At 42.4% G+C, this 27327-nt stretch overlaps 2 long non-coding RNA genes across 2 annotated transcripts in view; both read right to left on the bottom strand.

Moving 5' to 3' along the window:
- Window positions 1-4842: 4842 nt before the first annotated feature.
- LOC139104389 (uncharacterized) lies at window positions 4843-9750 on the bottom strand. The gene is made up of 2 exons (XR_011546025.1): window positions 9480-9750; window positions 4843-9365 (listed from the first exon to the last, which is right to left on the bottom strand). It is a non-coding gene; the product is annotated as an uncharacterized lncRNA (long non-coding RNA).
- A 1107-nt stretch (window positions 9751-10857) lies between these two features.
- LOC139104091 (uncharacterized) overlaps window positions 10858-27327 on the bottom strand; it is a 37046-nt gene continuing 20576 nt past the window's right edge. The window contains exon 3 of the long non-coding RNA XR_011545987.1: window positions 10858-13542. This is a non-coding gene — a long non-coding RNA (uncharacterized lncRNA). The remainder of the gene's footprint in view (window positions 13543-27327) is intronic.

The raw sequence follows: 27327 nt of genomic DNA, 5'->3' as shown, positions 1-27327 counted from the left end.
TATCGAAGAGCGTTTTATACTTTCTCCGATCGCAATTTTGGGGAAGGGAGTAAAAATGGAGATACGGTCGCGACGGACTAGCGTAAAAGCGGGAACCCGATCTCGCGACAGGAGGGAAACCGCGTAAGAAAGGAGGACGATGTGATAAAGTGTGGGTAAAAAAAAAAGAAGCGCACGCGGGGTCCGGATTGGGGTCCTGGAGGTAGAACACGGTCGCGCGAGTCTCTTACAACGGAGAGAAGACCCAACGGCAAAAAAGGACCGCCCCGACCGCGGACGCGGACGCGCAGAAACCTGCAATTATATCGCAAAAAGGGAGCAGCGAGCGCGGGACAAACTGCTTCCTGGCCCGTAAACAATGTCGCCGAATAAGTCGCCGGACATAAATTTCTTCGCGTTCTCGCATTCTTGATTATCTCGAGGATATTCTACCTTCGTATAGCCTAAACATACGATAAAGAAAAAGAAATTTAATCGGCCGTAGAACTTTTTATTCTTAATTTGCAGGAAAATAGTTTAAAAACCTGGTTTAAGAGTTAAATTCACTTTGAGATGAGAAAGATTCAGATCATCCGCGGAGAGCTAAAGAATCTCGCGTCGTTTAAGAGTAGCGAGGCATCATTTGGCCCTTATAATTTCTCACACGTCGGACCCGATTTAATCCGGCGATTTAGCGAACCCGCGAGAGAGTTCACGAGAGAGAGAAAGAGAGAAAGAGATGAAACGACCGTCCATTCGAACGAAAGGGAGCACTTGCCGCGTTAACGCTTCGTACGTAATTACTATGGTTCGGCTAATCTGATCGGATTAATTTTTTCTGGATTCGGCCACGTTCCGTGCACGACGGTGATTACATCGACGGCCGTTCGCGCTCTCGCACCTGTGAGGTTAACACCGCTAATGGATTCTCCGGATCGTGTAATTGCGGGGTGCCAAACGCGAATCGCGTGCGCGTGTTTCATTTACCGTACTTCGATCTTGCGTCACCCTTACAGACAGGAAGTAATTGGCTCGCGTGCTTTCCTTATCTCGTGACAGCGATCTCAAAAATTTCGCGCGACAGCATCCTCTCGTAAAGAGACCAATACAAACAAACCGTTTAGCTATAATTTTTTTTTTTTTTCTCTGCGCTTTAAACGAATCGAAGTAGAAATATGTGTATTATCTGATAGGCGTCAAAGATTAATAATTTTCTGCGATAACTCTTGTCACTCGAGACTTCGCTCTATTAACGAGGCGGATATATCGAGGTCAAAGATGAAAATGCATCGTTAATCAGATAAGCCACCATGAATGCGAAGGTATTATGGCAGGGATATCTTGTCGACCTGTTTTAAGTATATCGTGAAAGACTATTAAGTATAATGTTCAACTTGAGAGAATTTCGAATTGTTAATTGAACAGCTGGCTCCGAATATATAAAATGCACATAAGCGTATGTTATTTTTTTAATTTGTGTAAAAAATATTTAAAGATTTCAGACATCGATCCGTGCTGTTTCTCTCACATAGAATTTAACTGAAGCATTGTATATTTTTACGAGTATTTCAATTCTAAATTTGTTACGGATCGAACGTTATTCAACGCGAGTAGTTCTCGAAGAGCCGAGAGTCTTAAAATCGAGACCGATCGTTCGTCGTGGAGAACACCGTCGCGAGATTTCTGCGATAATGCATTCGGCATCAAACTGGTGGCTGAAGAGGCGATCCTTTAAAGGAATCCCTCTTCTCTATTCTGCTTTGTGAGCTGCAGCTAATAGCGCGGCATAAAGAGTCAACTTTGTAACAGAATCGATCATAAAGTTAGCATCCCCATACGTATCTTTACTCCCGTATAGGCATCGCAAACGTAAATCTCCGCCGGATGAATAACGGCTTCTGACGAGGGCTGTCGCGAGAACAAAGTCGGGCCCATTAAAACGCGCACAAAGTAGCTCTTCGCGAACACGGCATTGCCGCTGCTTGCCCGTCCCGCTAATAAAACGTTACAAATTCGTTGCATAAGGGGTAGTTTATGGCACGCGTGAAGCCTTCATCGTCTCGCAAGCGCAAACTTGTGACCTGCGAACGTAGTGGCGGATTAAAGCATTTAGGGACCATATAAACTTTCTAAAGATCTCTATTTAAAATAACCGAAGTTTTTTTTTTCTTTTTTCTTTTTTGCGAAGTTTAATATTTATTATTTTTAATTAATACGGGTTAATATTTTAATAGCGACGGACCATTGAATTAATTTAAATTTGTAGAATGGGAATTAAAATCGGGATTCAGTCGCAAAGAAAACTGGTTATTTAGTGAGTGCACTGTCGTGTTACAGTTCTTTCTTACGACGATTACTTTTCGCGAAATCGCACGCTCGGCGTATTTATTATGCGACCTTTCCAATATGTTCCAGAATTATTTGCGAATAACGCAATTTACGATAGTGGGGTAACTTTTATACAGGTCGAATACGCGTATACCTATATGACACTCATATGAGATTTTTCTGTGCTTCTCTCTTTGTGTTTAATGTCGATATACGACCCCGTCGTCATCTTTTCGCCGCGCCATTAACGTCGTGAATAATAAAACGGAAAGGGAAGTTACAAATTGTATTTTACAGTCCTCTTGGACGTAACAGTCACGAGGTGCTTTATACGATTATAAATTCTATCGGCGGCTCTTCTCCGACATTTCGAATCGTTGGTGTCAACATCGTCAGTTCTTCGCTTGAATCATATCTATTGTTACGCATTATTGCTCGTCTTTTTCTTCTCGACTTTTACATATTGCAATTATACGTAATTGCATACGGAATACGTTCCGCAATACTTAGAATTAAAAAAAAAATGTATACTTTTTTTTTCTTATCTTTGCTATAAATTGTCGAAAACGACGCGCGACACTAGTATAAAAAAAATTCGATGAATGGCCGCATCGCGATGTTTGAAGAAAAGGCCTTAACCTTTTCACGAGGGTTGCCCGATTTTTGGACGTTCCACGGGAATCTGTGCGTTGTACGAGGAAAAAAAAATCGTCTGATTCAATCGGACGGATGGGGTAAAGCGCGGACAAAGGCGCTATTGTACGTTAAATTTTTATAAGGAGTCTTGAGATTCTCCATTGTGCGAAAATTGAGGGCTTACGTGTCGCGGGAATTGCGGAGGTGGAAAAAGACGGCGAAACGGGTTTCTGAGTCCTAAGACTCTAAAAGAATTGATCTCGCCACGGTTTGGTGCTCTTTCAGTGGAAGAGCGCTTCTTACGTCACATCTGTCTATATTTGTAAATTTGTACGTTATATCAAGAATAAACGAAATGATACCGATCCGACATTCTGAAGTTTATTTTCTCACTAAAAGAAATGCATTTTATGTATGTATGCATATGTAGTTCGCGCGCCGCGATTTTTTTAACGTTTTTCTTACACAAATAAGCGCGTGATAAAAAAATTAATGTGTAAAATACTCTTCGATTTATCACGAATCTATATCTATATGAATACGTCGCGATATTCATCGATTAAATTACTCAATTTTAATTTCTGTAATTATTGTAAAGAAATTAATATAATTAATTATAATGTCCGAATGCAATAACGCGTGCTTTAAAGTCTCCAGTATTGACGAGAAATTTATTTAGAGGATCATTGTTTCGCCGCTAACACTTGCGAACGATCAATATTTGGATCGATTGAACTGCGATCGCGCATCAATATTTTTCAATAACCGGTTAACCAGAAAGATCGACTTCCGTTTCGTGATTCGGTAAAGAAAAGAAAATCCTTTTCGGGTTCGATAAAACGTCGTTTGAACTGCCGCGTGTCACTCCGCTGCTTAACAAAGCATCATTGACGAGCCGTGTATAATATAGAATTTCACAAAATCTGGATTTTCCCGAAAGAATAGAGGATCGAGATCGTAGTCCCTTAAGGGTTCGCTGCATCTGAGGGTTAAACGGGAGGGGGAGTCGACTCCGCTGAATCTTACCTTTAGGGCACCATTTCTGTAGAGAAGATTTTTTTTTATCAACTCCCACAGATGGTTAAGCGAATTTTCTCACGGCCAGCAATTTTTTCTATTATACAAAGCACAATGTTTTCGTACTGTTGCTATTGAGAATCGACGACTAGCCATCGCTCTTTACTTGAAAAGATTTCTTTTAGCGAAATAATAAATTACGCATTAAATTATAAATAATATTATACGTAATCGAACGTTAGAAGATAGGTTATCAGCAAAGTGATAAAAGCTTTAGAGTCACGTAACGAGATACAAAAAATTGCCTGCGATCAAATGCCGCCCACCTAAGCCGAGCGTTATTTTCTCCTGCACTCTCGCAAACGCGCGATTATTCGGGAAATAAAATCGTTCAGTTTTCTATAAGATTCAACGACACGAGTCGAATGTGGACTATTCCTTTCCCAGGCAATAAAACAAAACGAAAGCCAGGTGGTCGCACGACGCTTTGAGACGCCTGGAAATTTCATGACTCCGAAGGGTTCGACAGCGTGCTTGTGCGCACTTTCATTTCACTACGGCGCCGTAAAAATTAATCCGATCGTTAAGGATCGTCGTAACTGTCAAAATATACGGGCCCGTATACCAGCCAGGCGAAAACCTTCCGCGGAAGTGCGTGAAATAATTACCGTTGTGAAACCTGCTCGAAACGTTAGGGATGAAGCGCATTCCGGGCGGCCCTTTCTCGTCAACTAACGAATAGCAATTGTGCATATAAATTTATGAAACAGTGATACACGCATCTGCGATTTATTCTTATCGAATCGCAAAGTGACGGCGGATTTAAAGACGATAAAATTAATTTACGTACGTTGTATTACCATTAAAATTAATTATACTTAATTCTTTTTTTTTTTTAGTTAAAAGTAGCTTATTTTTTTTTTTTTTTTATTGCTTATTTTATTTGTGGAGATTTTATAATTATTGCTACATTATTTCTATGATATATTTTTAAAAAAGTTTTCAACGTACGTGATGCGAAATGCAATTTGTCGTACATCATTTATTCTATATGGCTCTATTTGACATCACTGTTGGTATTTATTTATCGGACACTTAGAAACTGAATACTTAAGTTATATCGAAACTTCAGATAAGTGATAAATATGTTAATTTTGAAAACCAGTTCGTGACTATTAGATACGTTTACTTTGTTGACGAAATCGTATCTCTTCTGCTTTCTTTAACGAGTTATGGCTCATTAATTTTCCAGGAAATCGTAACGGCATTTTTTTTTTCTCTCTCTCGATTGCAACGTAGTTAAATCGTTACATTGAAATGCATTTAATCTCCTCATCTTTAACAATTTTCTGCTTTTATCTCGATGCCGGCATCGGCATCGTAAAGACGGCGCTGCGACACAATTGCCTTTTTTGCTAACTATATTCCGGTAGGCGGAGAAATCGATGATCCAGATCGAGATTACTAATGGATATCGTTGTGGGCCGTTCGGTCGGAGTATCCGTGCATAATTCGGGTAATCGAATCTACCAGGGTATTTAAAACGAATTGGGTCAGGGAAAGAGAGTGAGAGAGTACTGGACAAAAACGTAACAACGAGTCAATTCATGTCTAGTCATCATCGTTTTTCGTATCGCTGCCTCTTCTCGAAGACGCAATTAAGCCAATGTGCATTTGTTCTTAAATCAAAATTAAGACGCACTTTAATCAACGCATGTTGCTCAATTAAAAACGTCACGCGTCGATATTCAATCCCGAATATATACGCACGCGTGTTCAATCAGTTTGTTGTATAACAGTTCACGTAGGAATTTTTCTGAACGCGTCGCGACGATGGTTTTATTGGAAGATGAAAGAAAAAGTACGAGAGCAATCGCGAATCGTTATTTTAGAGTGGTTTAGAGGGTGGGCTCGAGATAAATCGCGGGATGTGCGAGAAACGGACAGAGAAAGAAGGAGACATAATCCGACGAGAGGGAGAATAGATCACAGACAGGAAATCGCGATAGCGGCCGCGGGGATTCCAACCGCGGCGTTATAACATTTCTCAAACCGGAAATGCAATATAGCGAGACACACGTGGGTAGCCACGTACGTTACGGTGGCGCAAAAGCGGTTGTCGCTGTTCGCTCCTTGTCGTGAAATGAATAAAAGATGCTGCGCTGCGTGGCCTGTTCATTAACGCTGGGCTGCGCCCTTCGGTGTCGGGATGATGCGCTAACGCGAGAATGCTTTAGACGGGGACGAAACCGGACGTAAATGTTCGACGTCAGACGCGACGCGATTGAGCTCGTAGTAGTTAATAAAAAGCGAAAGTTTCGAATTCTTTTTTTCTTTTTTTTGTGGAAAGTATGCATATTTTTTTAATAAAATTAAAATGTAAAAAAATTTTAATATAAACGAATCGAATATCGTAAAAACGGCCGGTCTTTTATCCGATCGCAGAGTTAACGACGTTTTAGCTTTCGTTCCGAGTAATACTATTAACGCGAGTGCTTGATCAATACCGGAAGTCGAGGTGGCAGAATCATGTGCCATGGCGTGGCGGCGCGAAGCACGTTAATAATCGGGCCTACTGTTTATAGCGGCAGCTATAGCCTCTGTAAGAGAGGACAGGAACACCAACGACGACAACCGGCACCGTGACGACGATAACCCAGAACGGGAGGCCAGACAAGTCTCCGCTTGCCTTCCGACCGAGCAGAACGCGCTCGTCAAAGAGTTTCATTCATCCGCGCGGCAAAGTTCACTCGCGCGGACACGTGTGCCGAGCAGACCGGCATTGTAAACGAGGGATTTATGCCTTTTCGGCGACACAACTCTCTCAAAGCTCTCCTTTTTACGCGTTTCCTCCTGACTGTAAGCTCGATCTGGGGGGGAGACAAAAACGCCGGGACAGAAAGAAATTGTTCAATCAGTGACGCGGGGTAATTTGATGGGGCGCGATGATTAGAACTTACGGGACGTCGCGGAGACAAAAAGTGAGCTGTCTTAGTTTTGTGAAAATAACGTATATGATGACGCGGCGATTCGTACGCTTTTCCGAGAAATATAATTATTTTTCTAATGGCTTAAGTAGTCTCGCCGCGAAGTTAATCCGTAAGCAAGAAATAAATTATAGATGTCTACCTCGCGATAAAAAGCACGATAAGCTTGCGTAGGATTCTCGGGGGACTATTGTCATTGCCTCGAAAAACAACCCGGCCATCCAGGATCTCAGTCCGGAATCTCGCGTTCTAAAAGCAGGAGAATCGTGGCTGAGATATCGCGCCGATCGATAACGTTGCTGGAATAGATATGCAGAAGAGTGTCTTTTGTGTCCAGGCTTTAAAAGGATTTGGAGAGACAGTTCTGACGCGCGATTATCAGAACGTTAACAAACGTCCTCTTCATTTTATCTCATTTGTTAAACGCGTGGATTCTAGTCTATAGATTACCATTTCTGAACTATGCAGACCTGACGGACATTAATTCTTGTAGAATTAGCTGTTTCTATAATTTTGTTGAATCTACGTACGTCGTAAATCGAGACGAAAAATTTATGCTTAATTTTTTTTTTTATTCTACTTTAGATTTTTCTAAACTATGCAGACCTGACGAAAGTTAATTTTTGTAGAATTAGCTGTCTCTATAATTTTATTGAATCTACGTACGTCGGGAATCGGGACGGCAAATCAATGCTTAGTTTTTTTTTTTTTTTTAATTCTACTTTAGATTTTTACGGAGAAAAAGATAACATATTTGAGCCCGGGCGCGTGGGAGAATTAGCTACCGCAGCTTCCGTATTTTCTAGCACGGCACTATCGCGCCTTTTATAGGATAAAGAATGGCTATGGCGAAAGGATCGCCCCGATCTCGCCTGGTCTATATTAGATATCTCACTTCGTTGCGTCCTACCGTTGTGTCGTTTAAAGTTGACGAAGCGTTCGTTCGAGAAGAGAAGCCGACAGACTCGCGTGGGTGCACCAACGTGTATCGAGTGGCCTGCCACACTTGTTTTTTTTACATTACTAAGCGCGGCGTATTAAAAGCTGTTTAATAAATTCACGCTAGACTGAATGCACGTTATTTGGGACGAACTACGGGCGTATTTCGGCTTGTATTTCTTTATAACAAAAATTTATGTTAATGCTTGTTTTTTTTATTTAAACGAGTTGTCGCTTTTTGAATAAGATTTTTCGATTCTGGTTGATTTCGAGACCAATACAACGGTCGATATTTTTTTAGATTAGCGAGGTGCCCGGTGTGATATCGTGCTAATTTTGCTATTCACAATAAAGGAAAGATGAATAGGATAGGTATCATATTTGCTGATGTTGATCGAATAGCGTCAGTGCTTCGGAGTTAATATCTCAAGCAGGTGATATCTTATTGATACTTTATAAAAAAGAAAACTGCCGGGCAGGCGCTCGAGGTCGAAGAAAGACTGACCATCTTCATGTCAGTCAAACGTACTTCGAATCACAAGAGAGAACGATGAGGATCTATTGTTACCCGAGCTTGGAGAGTCTTTCTTTCGCCTGTTCGAGGGCGGAAGAGCGGTCTCGATCGCTCGTTAAGTGGATTCATTCAAGGGGCCACTTCTTCGATCGAACAAAAATGTTTGCTGCCTGTAGAACAAAAATTGACGCGGCACTGACGGGATAGGATGTTTGCCACTCCGATTCTTCGTCGATTCGCAACGAGGGCATAATTTTACCCTTTTTTTTTTGTTATTTCAAGCGCAAGTTTAATTTAAAGTGCATATAAGAAGCATCGATGCTTTTTCTTTCTAAAATTATATAATTATTACGAGGCAGGATAGTTTTTTTGCATCAAAATTTTTCGAGAAATTCGAAGTATGCGAGAGGAGACGTGTAAGAAATATCGTAACGAAACTGAAAGAGGAAATGTTAAAATCGGAGGCTATAAAAAATATTTTTGCTGGCTATGATTTATAGTTTGACGCAGGCGGAAAGACAAACGCATGTGCCTAGAGATGGAAATTAATGGACGGACTAACGCCGTGAAAGCAGATGTCGAGGTGGTAATTAGAGTTAAAAGACACACGCGTCTATTTGATGGCATTTAAGAGTATGGGCGTGGCGGGTTGTTTCGAAACGCGGATCCTACGATGTTACAGTTGCTGCTCAGATGTAAATTTGAGCTAATCATGAGCAAGCATTTGTTCGTTGTATTATGCGTCTGACAGGTTTATCCCCAAACGAGAAAGCAAACTTTGAAACTTTTTAAGAGCTATCGCGATTTTAATACGCTTACAAAGAATTTAATTCTGTTAATTTTGTGTTTAAACTAGAAGAAACTATGCGCGCGCTATTTTTTAAGAGACCGCGATTGCGAACTGCAAAAAAAAATCGTGCGACTTACCGATTTGCAACAGCGGAGTTTTAGAGTTCTGCCGGTGACTGTAACATAAAAGGAAAATATTAATGTAGACATGAAATTAATTCATAAAATTAAAAAAAAAGGTAAAAATTTTTTTTTTAATGAAGATTTAATTTAAAAAAATTTATGCTCACTTAAAAGTTGCTCCGCTGATGCAGGATGCCTATCCGAGGCCTGCTCCTCCTCTCAGATGGGACGTCGTGTCGAGTCATCCTTCCGCGCACAAGTAACTCGCGAACGCGACCGTGATTTTACATTCGCGAAAATTATCGATCACTAGCTCGCGTTATTTTTCGGCACTGCTGTAAAGAGAAAATCCTGAAAACAAGTTACTGGCTTACCCAATCTGCATACAGCGGAGTTGTAAAATTCTGCCGGTGGCTGTAACATAAAAAGGAAAATATTAATGTAGACATGTATATCGGTTTAAAAAATTAATAAAAAAAAGTAGAGGAAATCTTTTAATAAAGATTTTATTAGAGGAATCAATGCTTACCTAAAAGTTGCTCCGCCGATGCATGATGCCTCCTGGTGGGCCTGCTCATCCTCTCAGATGGGACGTGTCGAGTCATCCTTCCGCGCACTAGAAACTCGCGAACGCACTCCCGTAAAAAATAATCGTATAAAAAGACGTCCGTAAACTAGCGGCACTCCCGAAACGACCGACGAACCGGCTGCGGTTCGTATGATGACTTTTATCGGCGTGCGGCACTTTAAGTTCTCATTAAACGACGCGAAGCAGCGGAGTTTCTCTTGATCTGAAACACACAAATTAAAGAATTATTTTGTAGATATCACATTCAAAGCATTTTATTCCAAAGACAAATTTATACTTACCCCGGGGTTGCTCCGCCGGGGCAGGATACCCTTCCTGGGCCTCCTCCTCCTCTCAGGTAGCACGTGTCGAGTCGTCCTTCCGCGCGATGGACACTCGCGAACACCCCGACCGTGACTTTACCGTCGCGAAAATTACATTGTCCTCGCGTTTAAAATAAAGCCATGCCGAAAAATTACGTCCGAATACCGTCCGAGACTCCCGGAACGACCAACACGACGGCGCGAGCACGTGGTCGTCGCGTAGTGCGTACGTTAACGAAAGGAGACGCAATCGCACGTGCTCTCCTCACGCGGAGGACGGAGAGGAGAAGATCTCGTATCGCGAGGTATTCGTCGAACGGAAATACGTATTAATTTCGGCACGAGCACGCGGTCTGCGTAACGCGTACGTACGTGTGTGTTGCGCGACCGCTGGAGAAGGACAAAGCGAGAGTGGGAGTAGTGGGGGAAATGCCTAGCGCGCGGCACGTAGGCTCGCGCTCGCTCTCACCCCGTCCCTCCCGCCACCCCCCGACCCCCCGCGCCTATCTATTCGTTACTCTCGTTCGATTTAATTGTAATATTTAATTGTATGTCCAGACAAAGACGGTACTTCCACCAGGTCGTCCTCGATCTCGAAAATCGCGAAGACCGTCTTTTGCCTGGACATATTAATTAAATATTAAAATTAAATCGAATAAGACAGGATAAAACTGATTGCATTTTTCAACGAGAAGTATTTTAAACGTCACGAAATTATTGCGTTATAATAAAAGAAAAAAAGAAACTCTTCGACGTTTTTACATTTTAAAGAACTTAATTTTCATTACATTATAGCGATCAATGAATTCTTGAAATTTAAGTCATATTTATATTCGGGACAAGTCGGCAGATGATTCTTACTCGGGCTCGGACAGTTCTCTGTTTAACGATCCCTCAATCGTTTTTTTCAATAATGAAATTCCACGGTGACGTTATCGTGTAGGAAATGAGTTACGTGACCGTCATACATTCTGGACAAACTCGCGAGATGTCGAACGTCCTTTCGAGGTTGTCGCTGCCCATTGTGAGTTTTACATATGTACATGAATTGGTGGGAAGAAGATTCGTGACGGAATCTATCCTGTCTGTCATTGTTTCACGTGTTGTTCGGTAAAACAATGACGGGAAGATGGTTTCCACACGACGATTCTCGCAAGACTTTTCAACTGATGTAAAGTTCCTTTTTTTATTTTATTTTTTATTATTTTTATGCAGCTTTAGGCGAAGTTCTTTTGTCATATAGAAATAATGTATTTGACTTACAAGCTGCGATTCATAAATAGTCATTGCGCTCTACGCAACGAATAGATAACTAAATTGTTATAATAAATGTAAACGCGCTGCTTCACTTTCATCGGGCTACATTTTCGTGTAGAAATAAGATTGGAAGTTTTTTCCAAAGTCATTCGTTCAAAATAGTCGTGCTCGTTCTACATGATTGGTTCTAAATTGATTCGCTGATTGACCCGATGTATTTAAAAAGGATAGCCGGCCGCGCGCGTCTTCCTTTTTGATATGTGCTTGGTGCACGATGCCGATTGAGATTAAAATCCCGGTGGTGCGGTTGATTGAATATCGTGTAGGCGGACACATGAGACGATAATATACAAGGAAGGGTAGCTAAGCTGCGTGAATAAGAGCAGGGAATCGATGCGCGGGTGTGGACGCTATAAAATAATATTTTTATTATAAATATAATTAAATAATTTCATAAAGATCAACGTTTAAATTTTTATAAATTTCATAAATTTATATCCTTGCTATTATTCTAAAGATTAATGCGAAATGTGGATGATGTTGCAAGAGAGGCAGGAGAGGATACTTCAGCGGGATGACACCTGCATATTTTTTTATATATCTGGACTGGCGAGATAAACTCACGCAGGTCGAACCCTTTGAGACCGGAGTGGGGCATAAAGTATCCCCCGCAAGATCGTAAAACATGTGATATCATCTTCGTGGCCAACCGCCAGTTGGAAGGCTTTGTCTCTTCGCGAGTCGCGTTGTGGCATTGTCTTCCGTTCGTTCTTTATGGGCCCCCGAATCTTTCCGCGTGCACCAATAGCGCAAGAAACCGAAGGGCGGCCCGAATATATCTTTTTTTACTCGGTAAATCCGTCCGCGTTTTTTTTTTTTTTTTAATCGAAAGCCTGGATACCCTTTCGCTTTTGTTTCTTTCGCCTCCGATTTTAAAATCTATATTTGATAATAATAATTCACGACGAGCGACCGTCGGCGTTACCGAAAGCTGGTCCTTTGTAAAAACTAGTATTGGATTAATTCGGGAACGTTCGCAAATTTTTTAAGAACACTGGCGCTTATCACGCCGCTGGGTGCAAATTTATTCTTTAACGTGAGACCGCGCTATTCGAATAATACCTTTTTTTAACAGTCCCTAATTTCGTTAATGTTAATAAGATCGTGCGCATTTTGATTAGAAAACTTTTCATGCATTTATACATAATCGAGCCGTGTCCACATTAAAGTTATTATAACTTGCATCTGCTCCGTATCAATAAAGACGGGTTATACCACGCGATGGTCTAAATGGGAAAATAAACAATACCGTCTCGTTAGCCAGTTGGCGGCTTTTATCTTACCGAGGCAGAACGCGGCGTTATACCGTGAAATGGAGTCTAGACGGCGACGTTGTTGCATTTCGGTCCCTGCCCACCCTGCACTCTCTTCATCACGTCCGCGATAAGTGGCTGCCGTTTGGTCCGTGATAGCCGACTTCAACCGTCTTCCTTTTTATCGAAACTTCATTTGTACAAGTCATTAAAAACCCACCGGCCGTGAACAGCCGAATCGAGCCTCATCGTTTTGTCGAATTCGTTTTGTATGCTTCAACACTTTTCGAAAGCGTCGGAAACGTTGTAAGTCCGGTGATCGGTAAATTTTTGTTTACAGAAGACCGATAGAATGGCGATTTCTGCTAGCATTCTTGTTTCAAGTTGTTAGAAAAAAAAGAAATTTTCTATCCATTAAAAATTAAATATTAAAAAAAAGAAAAAAATTAATTAAAAAAAAAATATATATATAATATTTAAGAAACATTTAATTTTTGTTCCAAATATTAGAACGTATCGGTTTTTGTAAAGCAAGTTTATTTTTAACTTTTTAAGATATTCGAGCTTACCATACGCTCCCACGCAGCACGGTTTGTGATAGGTAGTCGGATTCATGTCCGGGTCAACATTGCGTATCCGTAGGATGCACGTCGATGCACATGTATGCACCAGCAGTTCGCCCTCGCATCTTGCGCGTTACAAGAACTCGACCGAGAGAGACTGCACGTGCGATGTAAATGAACGGCGATAAAATTTCCATTGCGCATACCTGCAACAGGAATAAATTTTAAAAAATACATAACAAAACGTGCACTGCCTTAAAATAATCAATAAAATACTGAATATACATATATTATGCCGCGCGCCGCTAACAAATCATTTACAAATACTTTTACTTTTAAATTATTAAAATTGGCTTTTCGGTCATTCTATGAAGATAATTCAGAACCGGATTTTTTCGAGGCCGCGAGATTCAAAGATCAAGCTAGTCGACATTCCCGAGGTAGCGACGAGATCGTACGGCGACGTGGCGGACGACGAAGTGTAGGGGAAAAAAAGGGAACGAGCATTGTCAACGCTCTCTCGAGCCGTAGTTCGAGCCTGTCAGCCATAACAAATTGTAACTCCGGTAGCCGGACGCGGTGTCGCGGCCACAGTCCGCGTGATTAATTGTAACGTCGCTGCCGCATGCCCGGGTGATTTTTTCTACGAATTATTTGCATGTCAAGGCGGATTGATGGAAGCGCGACCGGACCGAAGGGCCGCCGCGCGACGGGCACGGCGGACGCATCTGAATGCAACACGTGGATACGCGGGCGGGGACACACAGCCGTGTACGTGCAAACGCGCCCTCGGCGAGCACTACGCCGCCGCGTCACGACGCGATGTTGAATTCTCAAGGTGGGAATTTAACTTTCAAATACGCTGCGGATCGAAACCAGAAACACTGCACCGGCTCCGCTTTTTTCGAGAACGCATAATTTCCGCGATGCAATGCGAATTTCCGCGATATCGTCGCGCGATACCGCGCCGCATCATCCCGCAGTCCCGAATGAAAGATCGTATTTCTTACGAGAAAGACAGTTCAATAACGAATTACTTGCAGCAAATACGTCGCTTAAATTGCAATTTTTTTCGAATATGCTCCATTAACATTAAGACAAAAATCATACATTTTTTATCCTCGGTTTAAAAATGTTCAGAATTTCTTATTTCAATCAGAAATTATCATTTTATAATTAATTTTAATTTATGTATATATATTTTTTTTAATACAAGTTATATAAAATATTTCAGAATATTTTTCTAATGCTATCGTGTGGCAAGCTCGGTTTTGAAAAGTCTTTTCGTTCCAGACCGTACAAAGTCCATTAATCAGCGCCACGGTCAGTCGCAATAAGTTAAATATTGATTCAACCCCCCGCATATATGGTCTCGTCCGCCATGAATATGTTGCGTGTGCTGCGGAGCGCGCCGATCAAGATTAATGTATCTATATGCGCCGATAGCACGATCGGCGCCTTAATGCATCGCACGCTGTGCGTGAATGCACACGGGGATGAAGATAAATATTTGTACTGACGAGTCAAAACTCTCGCGGGCAACCGCAATCAGACGTCTATTAGTTTGCGATGACTCCGAGCGATTGGCGAGGCTTACTCTCTCCTCTCTATCTCTCGCTATTCCGAGACCGTCTATTCTTCATCTTCTCCTCTCTTTCTCGTCCTCGTCCTCGCTTCCGACATAGCCAGGCCTTCGGGATAGGCATTCTATTCAAATGTAAATCAATGTCACCTAGCGAAGATCGAATGTCCCGGTGTTTCACGATCGACACTTTTTATATTGCCGCAGAGTATTCGTCGCGAAAGATAAAAGCAAATTGGTAATGCATATATAGTATATATATTTTTTTTTCTTTTTTTTTTTTCTTGCCAAGATTGTATTAGAACCGTTATTGCGAAATTATCTACGTCGCGAACATGCAAAAATTTAATTTTGTTTAAGTATTTTGCTGCGTACATTTATTAATTCGATACGTAAAAAAAATGATTAAAATTTAATTTTTTAACATATTATTTTTTTTTGCTTTTATCGGTATTAGTTAGAACTTACGACGTGAGCTTTTCGACTTGAGACGCTTCTCGGTGTTGATTCGAATCGATTAAAAGTACAAATAAAGGAGCTACCCCAATCTCTTCTTCCCACGGCTGGCATAATACTGATAGATGGGCCGTTGCTTTTTCGCTGCGCGAAGGGGAGAGCATCTAACGCTCGAATTTATCAAAATCATTTTGATACCTACTCGGCGCAGCATGACGTCACGTGTCACGGTGCTCCGGCTGATCCGTCATTACGGAATTTGCATACACCGATCAGTCAATGGCGGAGATTCTGGTTTCTCTCTTTTTTTGAAAGAGGATTTGCATATTCGCGTCTCCTTCGATTGGTGACTACCAGTACTTAGCTAGGGTCGCCGGTAGGAAAAGATTAACAATGGCGCGAATTCATTATGGATTTCAGCATAAAGCCGCTAGATGCATCGTCTATCTTCCTTTTATTATTAAAATAAAGTGGTAACGGAATAGTATAGAAAACATACTTCGCTTCGCAGCGGACAAGAGAAAGTAATTACTCTGTTGGCCGCGCAAGTTGCAATTTATCTTTCAACTTATTGCGCTTTTACGGCATATCAGCGACGCACGTTTACATAAAAAAAGAAAGAAAAAAAATCGCTCTGTTACGAGAACATTAACAGGCGTGTAAAATGATCTTCAGTTCTCCCTTTCTCTCTCTTTTTTTTCTGTCTCTCTCTCTCTCTTTCTTTCTCTCTCTCCTTGATCCATATCGTAGTATGCAACGTCAGCGACCACTGCGAATTTCTCGATTAACCCACCTCGAAATCGATAGCGCTTCTTGCGGCTGCCAAGTCAGGGACGATCATAATTTCAAGCCTACTTTTATAATCACATTGCCGGGTCTTTTATTTTTAATTTCGCCTATTTAAATTATAAAATTGATAGCGAATATAATTACATATATCGGTCAAATGATATCAGAGTCAATTATTAAAATTATTTAATTTGATAATTATGTTATTTTTAAAAATTAATTTAATGAAAGTTAATAATTTTAATACAGAACGATACGAAGGAAATGTGCGATTGCAAGAGTTTTTGATTTAATTTAATTTTTTGTTTTTCAAGCGGCTTATCCGAAATTATCTGAAAATTAATATAAAATCGATATTCTGCGTATACTATATTCTCTATCTTGCTTACGTAGAGTAGAATGCGTCCCTGCGAACGCAGTCTGCAGCTTCGATGTCCGCCGGTGGTCTTTACGATCGCCGGCGGTGGCGTTCGTTCCCATGTAATCGTGATGTCACGTTATCAGATGAGGCACGAGACAAGATGATCGGAGAAAAAGTTCGCGCGCGAATGTCCGCAGCTTGCGCGGAGTAAGCAGAGCGGAGCAGTTTCGTGGAAAAATAACTTTACCTCAAACAGTTCGACCATGTCGTGGTTCCAGTGCGTAAAATAGCAATCTGCGAGACAGTAGAGAACCATACGTGTTTGCGGGAGGGATTATTTTTGTCGTTAGATTTTTTTTTGGCTATCTTTGATATCTTCTTTCTTTTTTTTTTAGACATGTCTCTTTTTTTTTTTTTATATGATAACGTTATGTCAGACTTTCTCCAAACTTGCAAGATTAATTTTTGCTTCACGGAATTTTAATAATTCGTAAAAGGAACGTCAGAAATAAATCAAGTTCTCCGTTTCTTTTTTTTTTTTTTTGTCGCGTAAAATTCGCGCCCAATACTTCCTATCGCGTGGGTCTGTCGCATACGACGCATCGCGGGAACCAAGTCTACAGACGGACTTGCACTACGTGGCGCGAATGAATGAAATCGCGTAAATATTTATGGAACGTTGGGAGCGCGAGACGTGGGAAGTTGCGGGCGGATGCGCGTATTGCTCATTTTGTCACTCGTTTACGACGCGATTACAACGGTGTCGACGATCGTGGACGTTGCCGGCGGCGGCTTAGATTTGAGAGAAAGAAAGGGAGAGAAGTCGCTGATTGTCGGCGGAATGACGCATCACAGGGAGGGAAGATGCAATTTCGATACGATCGTGATAGACATGCTTACTCGCGGGAGGGTTTTTTTTATTTTTTCTCGAGCTCATGACTTTCATTTTCGGCCTTCGATACCGTGGAAGCGTCTATCTGTTATGGAAATTAATTAAATTGTATTAAAATTTTATTTTTAATCTAACACTTGTCTATTTTTTTTTTCTCTTATAGAATGATATCAGTATTTAATTTATTTATCTGAAAACAGCTTTTTTAATTGGCAAAGAAATTCTTCCTGTAGGATAAAAAAAAGGGACTTTGTATAAGAGATTAATTCACTACTATGACATCGCGCTTCTAAGCACTGATGGGCGCATCTCGTATCTGTCTGGTATCAGCATTAAGAAATCTCGTTTTGATTATGCACGGGGTATGAGATTACTTGCGGTTGTCTGTCAAAAGACAGGGAGCCCATTTAAAATCGCTCGAGAAACAGCGCGAGTCTGACCGTCTCGTGACGGCCGCGAGGCACGCCGTGAGATATTACGGGATAGATCATCTCCCGGGGCACGGCGTCATTATTTCTGCTGACCTCTGCACCTGAACGCGATCCTTTCTGCATGAGCAAAGTACGTAATTTACGGGTCTCGCGTTTCTCGAACCACCAAGGGATTTACTGCGTTGGGCACTCGAGGTCACCCTAGCGGGGGTCCCCCCAAAGGGATAATCTCTCTCGCTCTCTATCTCCTTTTCTCCGTTGCGCAGTTCTTTTTTCTTTTTTAAGATTTTTCGTGATATCAAAATTCGCGTATACATTAAATGAGCGAAAGCATCTGAAAGACTATTAAAAAAAAAAAATACATACTAATTTGATAGAAATTTTTTAGCAACTTAAGAAAACTCGAAACGAATACGTAATATACTTTGATAAATTTTTGTTTGTTAATTCAACCGAATTTAATTATTAAAATTTTTATGTTCATGCATATTTATTATCACGACAGTGTTTACTGGATAAATATTGTGTGAAATCTACCGTTTTCGATTTTTATATTTTTTAAAACGTCGAAGAGATCGGGAAGATATACATAAATGGAAAATAAGTATGATCGAAAGAAGCAGCATATAAGCGACGTCACGTTTGCGAATTACTTTCTTGAGAGATTATCACCTGTGCCAGGAAATTACTCGCACAAATTATCGGGATATTGCTACTATAATTGGTACCGGGAAGGTCGCGTATTTTCCACTTGGTCTCGCTGTACGGATATTAACAAATTGCTCCTCATTTTTGGCTCCGGTTTAAATTTTCGCAATTTACGAGTAAAAAGTATTCTTTTTTTTTTTTCTTTTTTTCGAAGCTTAACTTATCTCATCTCAATTTACTTTCCGTTCTCCATTTCTTTCTTATATAAGGAAAAATAAAAAAGAAAAAAAAGTTATCAATGGTACGTAGACACTTGTGGCGTTTTCGCCTCTCAAAAAAGAGTCTAAACGATTAACTTATTAGACGCGTAAATGTTCGTATCCCTTTAACTTGCGATCATTAAATCCCTTGATACGGCACGTTTCTGTCGATTGATCATTAAAGCGCGATAGATCGCGATGCACGCGAGTCCCTTCGTGACTCCGTCTGAAGTTGCGGTCTTACCAGCATGCCCACTATATAATCATCCGCGAAGATCACCGGGGTCGAGAAGCATAACGCGAGAATGCTGTAGGAGTGCGCTCGCCTGGAAAGGGGTTGGGTCTCCGGGTGCATCTTCTGGGGCCCCACTCCGTGGGCGATGTCAGTACAGGACGGAGGCACGAAGGGACGAAGGGGGCATACTACTCGGCTGGCAGGTGGCCTCGTCTCACGAGGCCCCCGTCCGCGGTCCAACCAGGATGAGAGTCTCGACGGACACGCGCGCGCCACGAGATGGAAACGTAGATTGCGGGGCCCGTTTCTCCTTGCTCTCTCTCCTCTTCCTCATTGCCATCTTCGTCCCCGAGCAGGACGCCGAAGCCTGTACACCACCTTCTTCGCGAATCAGGATTTTTCTCCTCGGTCATCTCCTCTGTTCGCTGCCTTCTTCGGCGCTTCTGTTAATCTCACTGTATCTTCTCACGAGTGCCACGAGAGCGGATATTTATTAAGACTTGAATTACAAATCGGGAGAGGCCGGGAGTACCAATGAATTTATACGCCGGTCCACGTGACATGATAGCATCGCCGTTTTTGAGGATTACATGCCCGGCAAATCGTGATAAAATCCGAATCGTACAAGCCCCGCGCGAGGTACATTCGGCTGGTTTACTTATTATGACTTGTATTACACGATATTACGCGATGCTACACGATATTATCTTACCTTTTGATTAAAATTTCATCGGAAAAATACGGGAGTCCCGATTGAGCTTGGCTTATAAATTTTACTTCTATATTCTCATATACAAAAACAAAGTAAAAAAAAAAAAATTAAATTAAATAGAACTTATTTGTCGTCGTAATATCAAAGACTCGCTTCGTAAAAAATAATTAATTTCGTATAAAGTTTTAAATTTAGAGAATGTAGTTTGCATTACTTTTATAATATCGTGTAGTATAATATTTTTATCTAAAAAAAATTAAATTAGACAACCTATTAAAAAAGAAAAAAAATTAACGAATACGTTTGCCAGTTCGGCAACCTGTTATAATACATAAATTTGAGGTTGAAACATGTATATCGTACGTATCCGTGTCGAGTTCTCCAATTTCTTCGGGATCACGCAATCAGGATATATCGATCCTATCCATTCATAAATTTGCCGCAGACACACGCACTCGCGTGCTCGCACGAACAGATCGTTTTCGCAAGATATAGTAACGTCACGTAGACCGTCATTTTGAACGACGTGACGAAATTGAAGATGTCAAGCGCGTCTAGACGCTGTCTCGTCAAATCCGCGACGTCGACACTTTATCCAATTGGACGGTAATAAGTATTATTGCCAGCCTCGGTGGCGGAAATGCGTGTCAGCCAACAACAAACCTTCATGCGTTTAATCCGCGGCGATAGACGATCAGGTCCCGGCCGATTATATTCTTATCTAAGAGAGCACAGGATGATGTCGATAATTCGAGATAACGAAAGGACAGCACGGCATTTATCAAGTATTATCAGTCACTTCCTTCTCAATTAAATTATTATAACATCTCAACGCTAGTGGAACAATCACCTCTTAATGTTTCGAAGTTCCGAATATTCTTAAAACATCTTGAAATTTAAATAACAATTCCAAAATCCACGCTTTTGATATTGAAATCATTTGGAAAGAGACCTATGCGGGCGAGAAGATATCAGCTGTCGTGAAGGTACTCCCCGCGATTTACATAAATTTTCTCGCGAACCGTCATATCCCGGCCGAACATTGGACTTCGTTTAGGGTCAATAAAGTCACCAAGATATCAGAATCAGAGTTGGCGTGCAGCGAGCAGCGTCATCTCTTTTACCTGCCACCCCCCTGGACGGTTATACTGGCACCATAACGGTTTATGGTACATCGCGAGTTTATGCGCGCGTGTAACCTTGCACGCGCTCCGTCTCTTTCTTTCTCGACGATACGCGCACGCACGAGCGTGTGTCCGCGAATACCCCCGGCTATTATAGACATGTCACATTCGCGTATGGGCGTCGCTCGCAGTAAAATCCCTTGTATATATTATCGACGATGCGAGGTATTTATCGGTCGCTACCACGTTGGTCTCGCAGGCGAGACCACGTTCGAAGGTGGCCTACCTACGCGTGCTACTCAATTTCTTCGAAAAGAAAAAAAGGCAAAAAAAAAAAAAAAAGAAGTCGGGGATCCATCGAAAAATCGATGTCAATTTCAACGGGACGTATTTTCATCTTCCTGAATATCTTTATTTTACGCGCGATTCGCGGAACAGGCAGAAAATATAAACGTATCTTTTTTTCTGGCGGGATAACGTATAATAAATTCAGCAAACCGGTAATCGCTACGTAAATGTGCAATACATTCGGTATATGTGCGTAAATTTTTACGGCGCTCTCGGACGTTGGTGAAGCTAGCGTCGCTTGGCAATACTTCTCGTTTGCGTTTCTGTGATTTGTTCGGCGTTTCGCGGAAAAAAGGCCAAGCACGGGACAAGAGTTACAGCATTGTAAAGACCGCGTTCGTCGCGTCGTACGTTACGCGGCGTGGACAAAAAAAAAATTCCCCGACTGATTTATCTCGCGACGTGCCACGACGAAAGAGCACCGGGGCGACTTTTCACGGCGGAGAATTACTTTCTCGTAAACCCGCGCGCGTAAGGCGGCATATAATATACGCGCTTCTCCCCGGCTGGGGGAAAAGGGATAGGGGAACGGAGGTGGATGGAAATGGCGCGCAGAAGAAGGAGCGTGCGAGTCGCGGGACACCTCTTGGCTTGAATTACAGGGTTCTAAAGACGTAGGCACCTGTCGTGATTTACAGTCGCGAAATTATGGTTACACGATCGGTAACGATACCGCTCGAACGCGCGCGTGAACTTCGCTCGGGCCCATTATCTCTGACCGGGTCCCCCACGAAATCGCGAGATATACGATCGGCGTAAACTCGAGTGCGAATTACGGGCACGATGACGAAGGTGTGGGCAACACGCGGCAGCCAATTACGGTTTCGCCGGGGCAATCTTCCAGATCGGCCCGAGATCCGCTGTCGCTAATAATATTAATTGCCGGCATTAAACTTTAATAATCCTTCAATCACTTGAGAGCTGAGTCTTAAATTTATAAAATCGTAAAGTTATTTAAGCTGCAAAATTTTTCAAGGCTTTAAAAATTGTTAGATACGTGATATGTGAAATTTCCATGTCGACAATGAAGTCAGTATCGTAGTCCGAATCTCCGGTAACAAATTATACCAAATTCCGTGACCAAGATGCCAGTAAACGATATACACGGTCCCACCGCGCTGTATTTGGCCGTAGCCGATAAATGCATTTGCAGTCACATTGTGCGATAACGTACGGCGCATACGTGATGTGGCAGAGCGCGGACGAAAAAACAGCATGTGATTTAACGCGAGAGAGGAATCGATATCGGGAACGGAGAAAGTTTCGTATGTAATACCGGTACAGCTTGCATTGCAATCCGGCAAAAGGTTCGTATTACATTCCATGTAATACGATCAATATAACAGTCCCGTGTAATACGATTAACTTCAAATATTTGCACATTCGGTGAAACGTAATATGATAAATCGTTCTGTTGATGAAAATTGACCAAGTTCTAGTAATTTACTTTGCGACTTGTCGGGGTAGGGTAAAACAATAGAAGATTTTTTTTGTCTGCACGCTGAACGGTGTTTTTTATCTGAATATTTGATCTCTCTTTTTTTTTTTTTTTTTTTTTTTCTCCCGTCGTTTAATCGGATCGACGCGACGATTTGACGGGTAAGGATGATCTCAATTAAACGGGTTTATCCGAGTCGACGGGGGGTCGGCAGCAGCGCAATGAGGGTCGACGGAACGTCTGAATATAAAATCAGCAGACGATGCAATGTAAGCGAGACGGCGGCTCGGAATGATCGCAGGGGATGAAGGGTGAATCGCCGCGCTATGTCGTGAGAAAGGATACGGCAAGAATATCTCCTTTCGGGGTGTGAATGTCCCTCGTGACAATCGCGGTGGCCACCTGAGGTTACAGTCCGCCGACTCCGAGGGGTTGTTGTCGGCGTTTCCTTCGTGCTTCGTTATGCAACGTGTTCGCGACGCTGCCCTGCGCAATAAAGTGTCGCTTGTGCGGTCAGGTGTTCGTCAATGCCGGGAGATTAACGTGAAACTGGCCGGCATTCAAATACGGAGAAGGGTTGCGTTTCTTGCGTGTGTCGTACGAATAACGATGTCGGCGGCTTTTTATCGCGCGACAAGAGCAGTAAGCGTTGACATAATTTCGTAGGGAGATATTCCCCCGGGCTTATTTCTGTTTGGTGTTCGATTCTTTTTGGTTAAAGAGACGTTATTTATGTTATATTTTCGAAGCTACGTGCCTTCGTATGTTTGACTAATTTTTAATTTCTGTTTGAAAGTAAATGCATCTTAAATAGTTAGGAGCAAACGAAAGAATGCGAGTGCGTCAGGTACATAGTAAGCCGCGCTATTATATAGTTAGGAAAAAAAATTCATCCGTAACATCTTGATGCAGGCAAATGTCTGAGAAGGTGTTAAATTGCCTGGAGTGGACGGTAAGATTCTCGCATAAGATGCTAAATCGAGGGTGGTACTCAGGCACTTCGCGAACGTTCTTGCTATCGTCGGTGGCGCGGGGGTAGAAGGGACGATGTGGCTTGAATTGATGAGCAAAAAGTAGCGAAATCATGAGCGATTGCTCGAGCGGCATCTCCGGGGCCCTTTCGCCGGCGCTGCAAAGCAGTTTTTTTTCGGTGTCGTCGACGCCGCCAGTCGTTAGTTGCTCTTTCCTGGCTAATCTCGACGGGTATCCCCACCTTGTGCGAGCGTGATGTGCATGCGGCTGTATTATAATGAGGTGTGGATTGTAAATGAAGTTTAATGACGCCGGCCTGGCACCGTCATTTTTCAGCGCGAAGGTACGAGGAGGGTATCGCGGCGAGGTGTTCCGAACAGAGAATATCTGTGCTCGGCTGCGATTTGCACGCGACAATTCGCTTCATCATTTCGCGTCGGCGACTTTAAATAATTCGACTTGTTATCGCTATTATTTGTACAATCTTACGAATTTTCTAACGGTTCTAATCGAGTGTCCGCGCTCTGCACATAAACGACGGGTTCGTCCGTTACGCTTTACGAAGAAAAAAAAAAAAAATAGAAAAAATTTAGGGAGCCAAGACCCGACTGGCTCGAAATTATTTGAATACGCAAATCATTTATCAGATGGGCAATTGCCGCAACGAAACTTGTCCTTCGAGTGGGGTAGTTTTTCGCTCGAAAGCATGCGAGGATTCGTGGGGAGCGGCGAGAATACGACCGCTCTATAAATGTTATTTATACATAGTATGTGCATAATGAATAACCGGTATCTTCTAAAATTTTGCAGCCTCGATTACAGAGTATTCAATTTGGAATAATACTCGTGACTCATTAGTCTTCGCATTGTAATATATAGTAAAAATAGAAATACTTCTCTTTAGTTAACAATTAAAACAGTGAAAGAAATTGCAAGTGCCAATTATATTCTTAATCTCTTATTTAAACCTATGTATCAAACGCGAAAAAAAAAAGAAATACACCGGTCTGATTCTGCGGTTTGAACAAAACTCGTCTAGGAATCTTGCCATGAAATTCGTCCCGGTCCGACGACTACGAATAGCCGAATCCTTTTTCTCCTCTCGCATTTCGCGATATTCCGTTTCACCTGCCGAAAATGGCGCAGATGGGTCGGCGAGAGGTATAGACGTCGTAGGTATACGGTTTCGTATACGTAGAAATTTTACAACAGGACCGATCACGTTGAAAATATTCCGGCGAAACAAGCTTCGTTACATTTACGTGTTTTAGCAGTAACACACGCTGCCTTTTTTTTTTTGCGCGCGTTCGCCTCGAGGAGATTACGCGAGTTCTCATTTCGCCACGCGCGGTTTCAGGAATATTTTACTCCCTACCGTAATCTCGACAAGTCACGTTTTACCACCATTTACCCAGGCAATTTCATGCGCGATTTTTTTTTTTTAAACTCACTCGAAGGCAATTATATTCAGATTGCATATATCATAATTCAATACGGGATAAATTACATTTTTCATTTCGCGCAAATAAGAAAAGGATGTCATTCGATATCGTTACCAATTAACGAAACAACGTTCATAAGCCGGTTATCAATTGCGGGGGAGAAGAGGCCAGAGTATCTCGCCGGGTACGCCGTAATGCTGCTGCTCGATCGAGACATATTTTTTTTTTTATTTTGTTTTTTTCTTTTTTTTTTTTTCTCGCGAAGAGATTTACTGCACGCCACGGTGGACGAACCCGCATATACGTGTAGGAGAACCCGGCGGCCACAACGTGCGTGTCCAGCCTCCACGGGTCGACCCGGTCGTTACGACTTCACGCTGACTTTTGCACGCACAAACTTGCGGGGCCGCCACGAGCGTTCGTGCAAATGAAACTTGCAACGCCACGAGTTTCTGCTTAGGCGGGAGGGAAACGGGCGGGCGTGCAGGCGGCAAAACGGAGCGAGTAAGAGCCGCCTTGAGCTGATCCAGTAAAATTGCGTAGGTAGATTACTCGAGTTGTTACCCCCTGCCCATTACTCGCAGCGCGTAGCAAAGCACTCGAAGCGATCGATCGATTCAGAAATCAAGGCTCCATCGCGAAATTCCTCGGCTTTCACTCGCGGACGATAGTAATTTCTTTCCACGATCGGTTCCCGGTCGGAGGTACCGAATATTTTGATTATCCACGCCCGTTCCCGTAATGAAACGTTTGCGATCGCGCGATGCGAGCGAGTTTGCGCTTGCACACCGCGAGCCGTGGATCCGGGAATTCCTCGTTACACGACGGTGGGATATAATCAGTTCGCCGTAGTTTTTCTCACTCGTTCCCGCAAACCAAAACATAGATGGCACGTGATTGCGCGATGAATTATTGATCGTACGAGCGTTTCTATAACGTCGGGGCTGCTTTTTAGCGCGATCGGTCGCGTCGGACGTTCCTCTTTTTTTTTTTTTTTCCTTGCCCGGATCGCCGCCGTTGCGAGAGACGCGGCAGCTCAGCCGCGAGGTGTCTTGCACGCGCGTTTCGCAACCACGGCCTCGCCGCAAATCCTCCGAATATATCGCAACTCACGTTTCAGGAAAACGTGATCGATAAACGCGCGCTTTCTCCCGACAGGTGGTCCCTCGCTTTTGCAAAGTACGACGCGACGACCGCGTCGGCTTTTCCGGTTGCTCCTTCGTCACGGGGGTCCATCGCTCCGAGTCCTTTATCCTTTGTAATCTCGGCGAGGCGGCGTCCTCCGGGATTAAGAGTAGGCCCGGTCGGTAGATCGTGCTGACGCCGGGCACGCGCTTCATGCTGCGAAATAACGGTACCGGTACCGCTCGGACCCGCCCGTCTGAGATTTTAAATCTCTCTCTTTCTCCGCGTTCCCTCTTTCGTCTCCTCCTCTTTGGCATAACCGCGCGCCGTATGGCGACCAGCAAAAGCGGAAAGAGACGAGAGAGGAATTCCGCCGCGCCTCCTCACAACAGATTGTCATCTGCAGGTGGACCGGCATGACGCTGGTGAAAAAGTGGCGCACCGGTTAATCGCTGCGGCGAATTCGCGGAAGAAGTCGCACGATCTCGAGAGAAAATCTCGGGTCAAAGAAGATTACTTTGAACAAAAGCGTATAAATATTTCTTAGTCGGGTCTGCATAGAGAGATTTTATTTTATTTTATTTTATTTTATTTTATTTTTTTGGTCGAAACTTTAAATTCTTTTTTTGTCAAATTTCTTCGAAATGAGGAAAGGTCCGAAAAAAAAATTTCTCGCGTTTACGTAGACGTACGAGTCTCTCGGATTTCAGGACAATTCTAACGCTACAGACGAGAAATAATTTCATGCTCTAAATATGTCACTAAGTTCGCACACTTAATTCTTTATAATTAAAACTTTTAGCTCGGTTATTTTGTTGATGAAGTTTTATATTAAGTGCTTCGCCACCTATTTTATACGCAGATAATAAAACTTAACGAAGAGTTTACGATCTCGTTAAGTTAAATTACCGCGAATAAATAATCAGTGTTTCAGATTTTTTTTTTCTTTTTAATATTTGCGTGTTACTTCAAGCGCTGAGGAACAGGTTGCGCGCCACGTAATGCCTCGCGGCGAAATTTTCGTTTAATTTACGAGAAATTGCACGTTTTCTTTTTTAATTAGCGTCCTTACGTAAGCGTCAATGCGTATCGTTTTCGATAATTAAACATAATTGCCGAATTACGCTGCTGATCAGCGCCAGCGATTTAAAGGACACGTGCTTAATTGCATCCCAG

Source organism: Cardiocondyla obscurior, linkage group LG07 (assembly GCF_019399895.1).
Source record: "Cardiocondyla obscurior isolate alpha-2009 linkage group LG07, Cobs3.1, whole genome shotgun sequence".
Classification (NCBI taxonomy): Eukaryota; Metazoa; Arthropoda; class Insecta; order Hymenoptera; family Formicidae; genus Cardiocondyla; species Cardiocondyla obscurior.
This window is presented reverse-complemented; position numbering and strand designations above follow the sequence as displayed.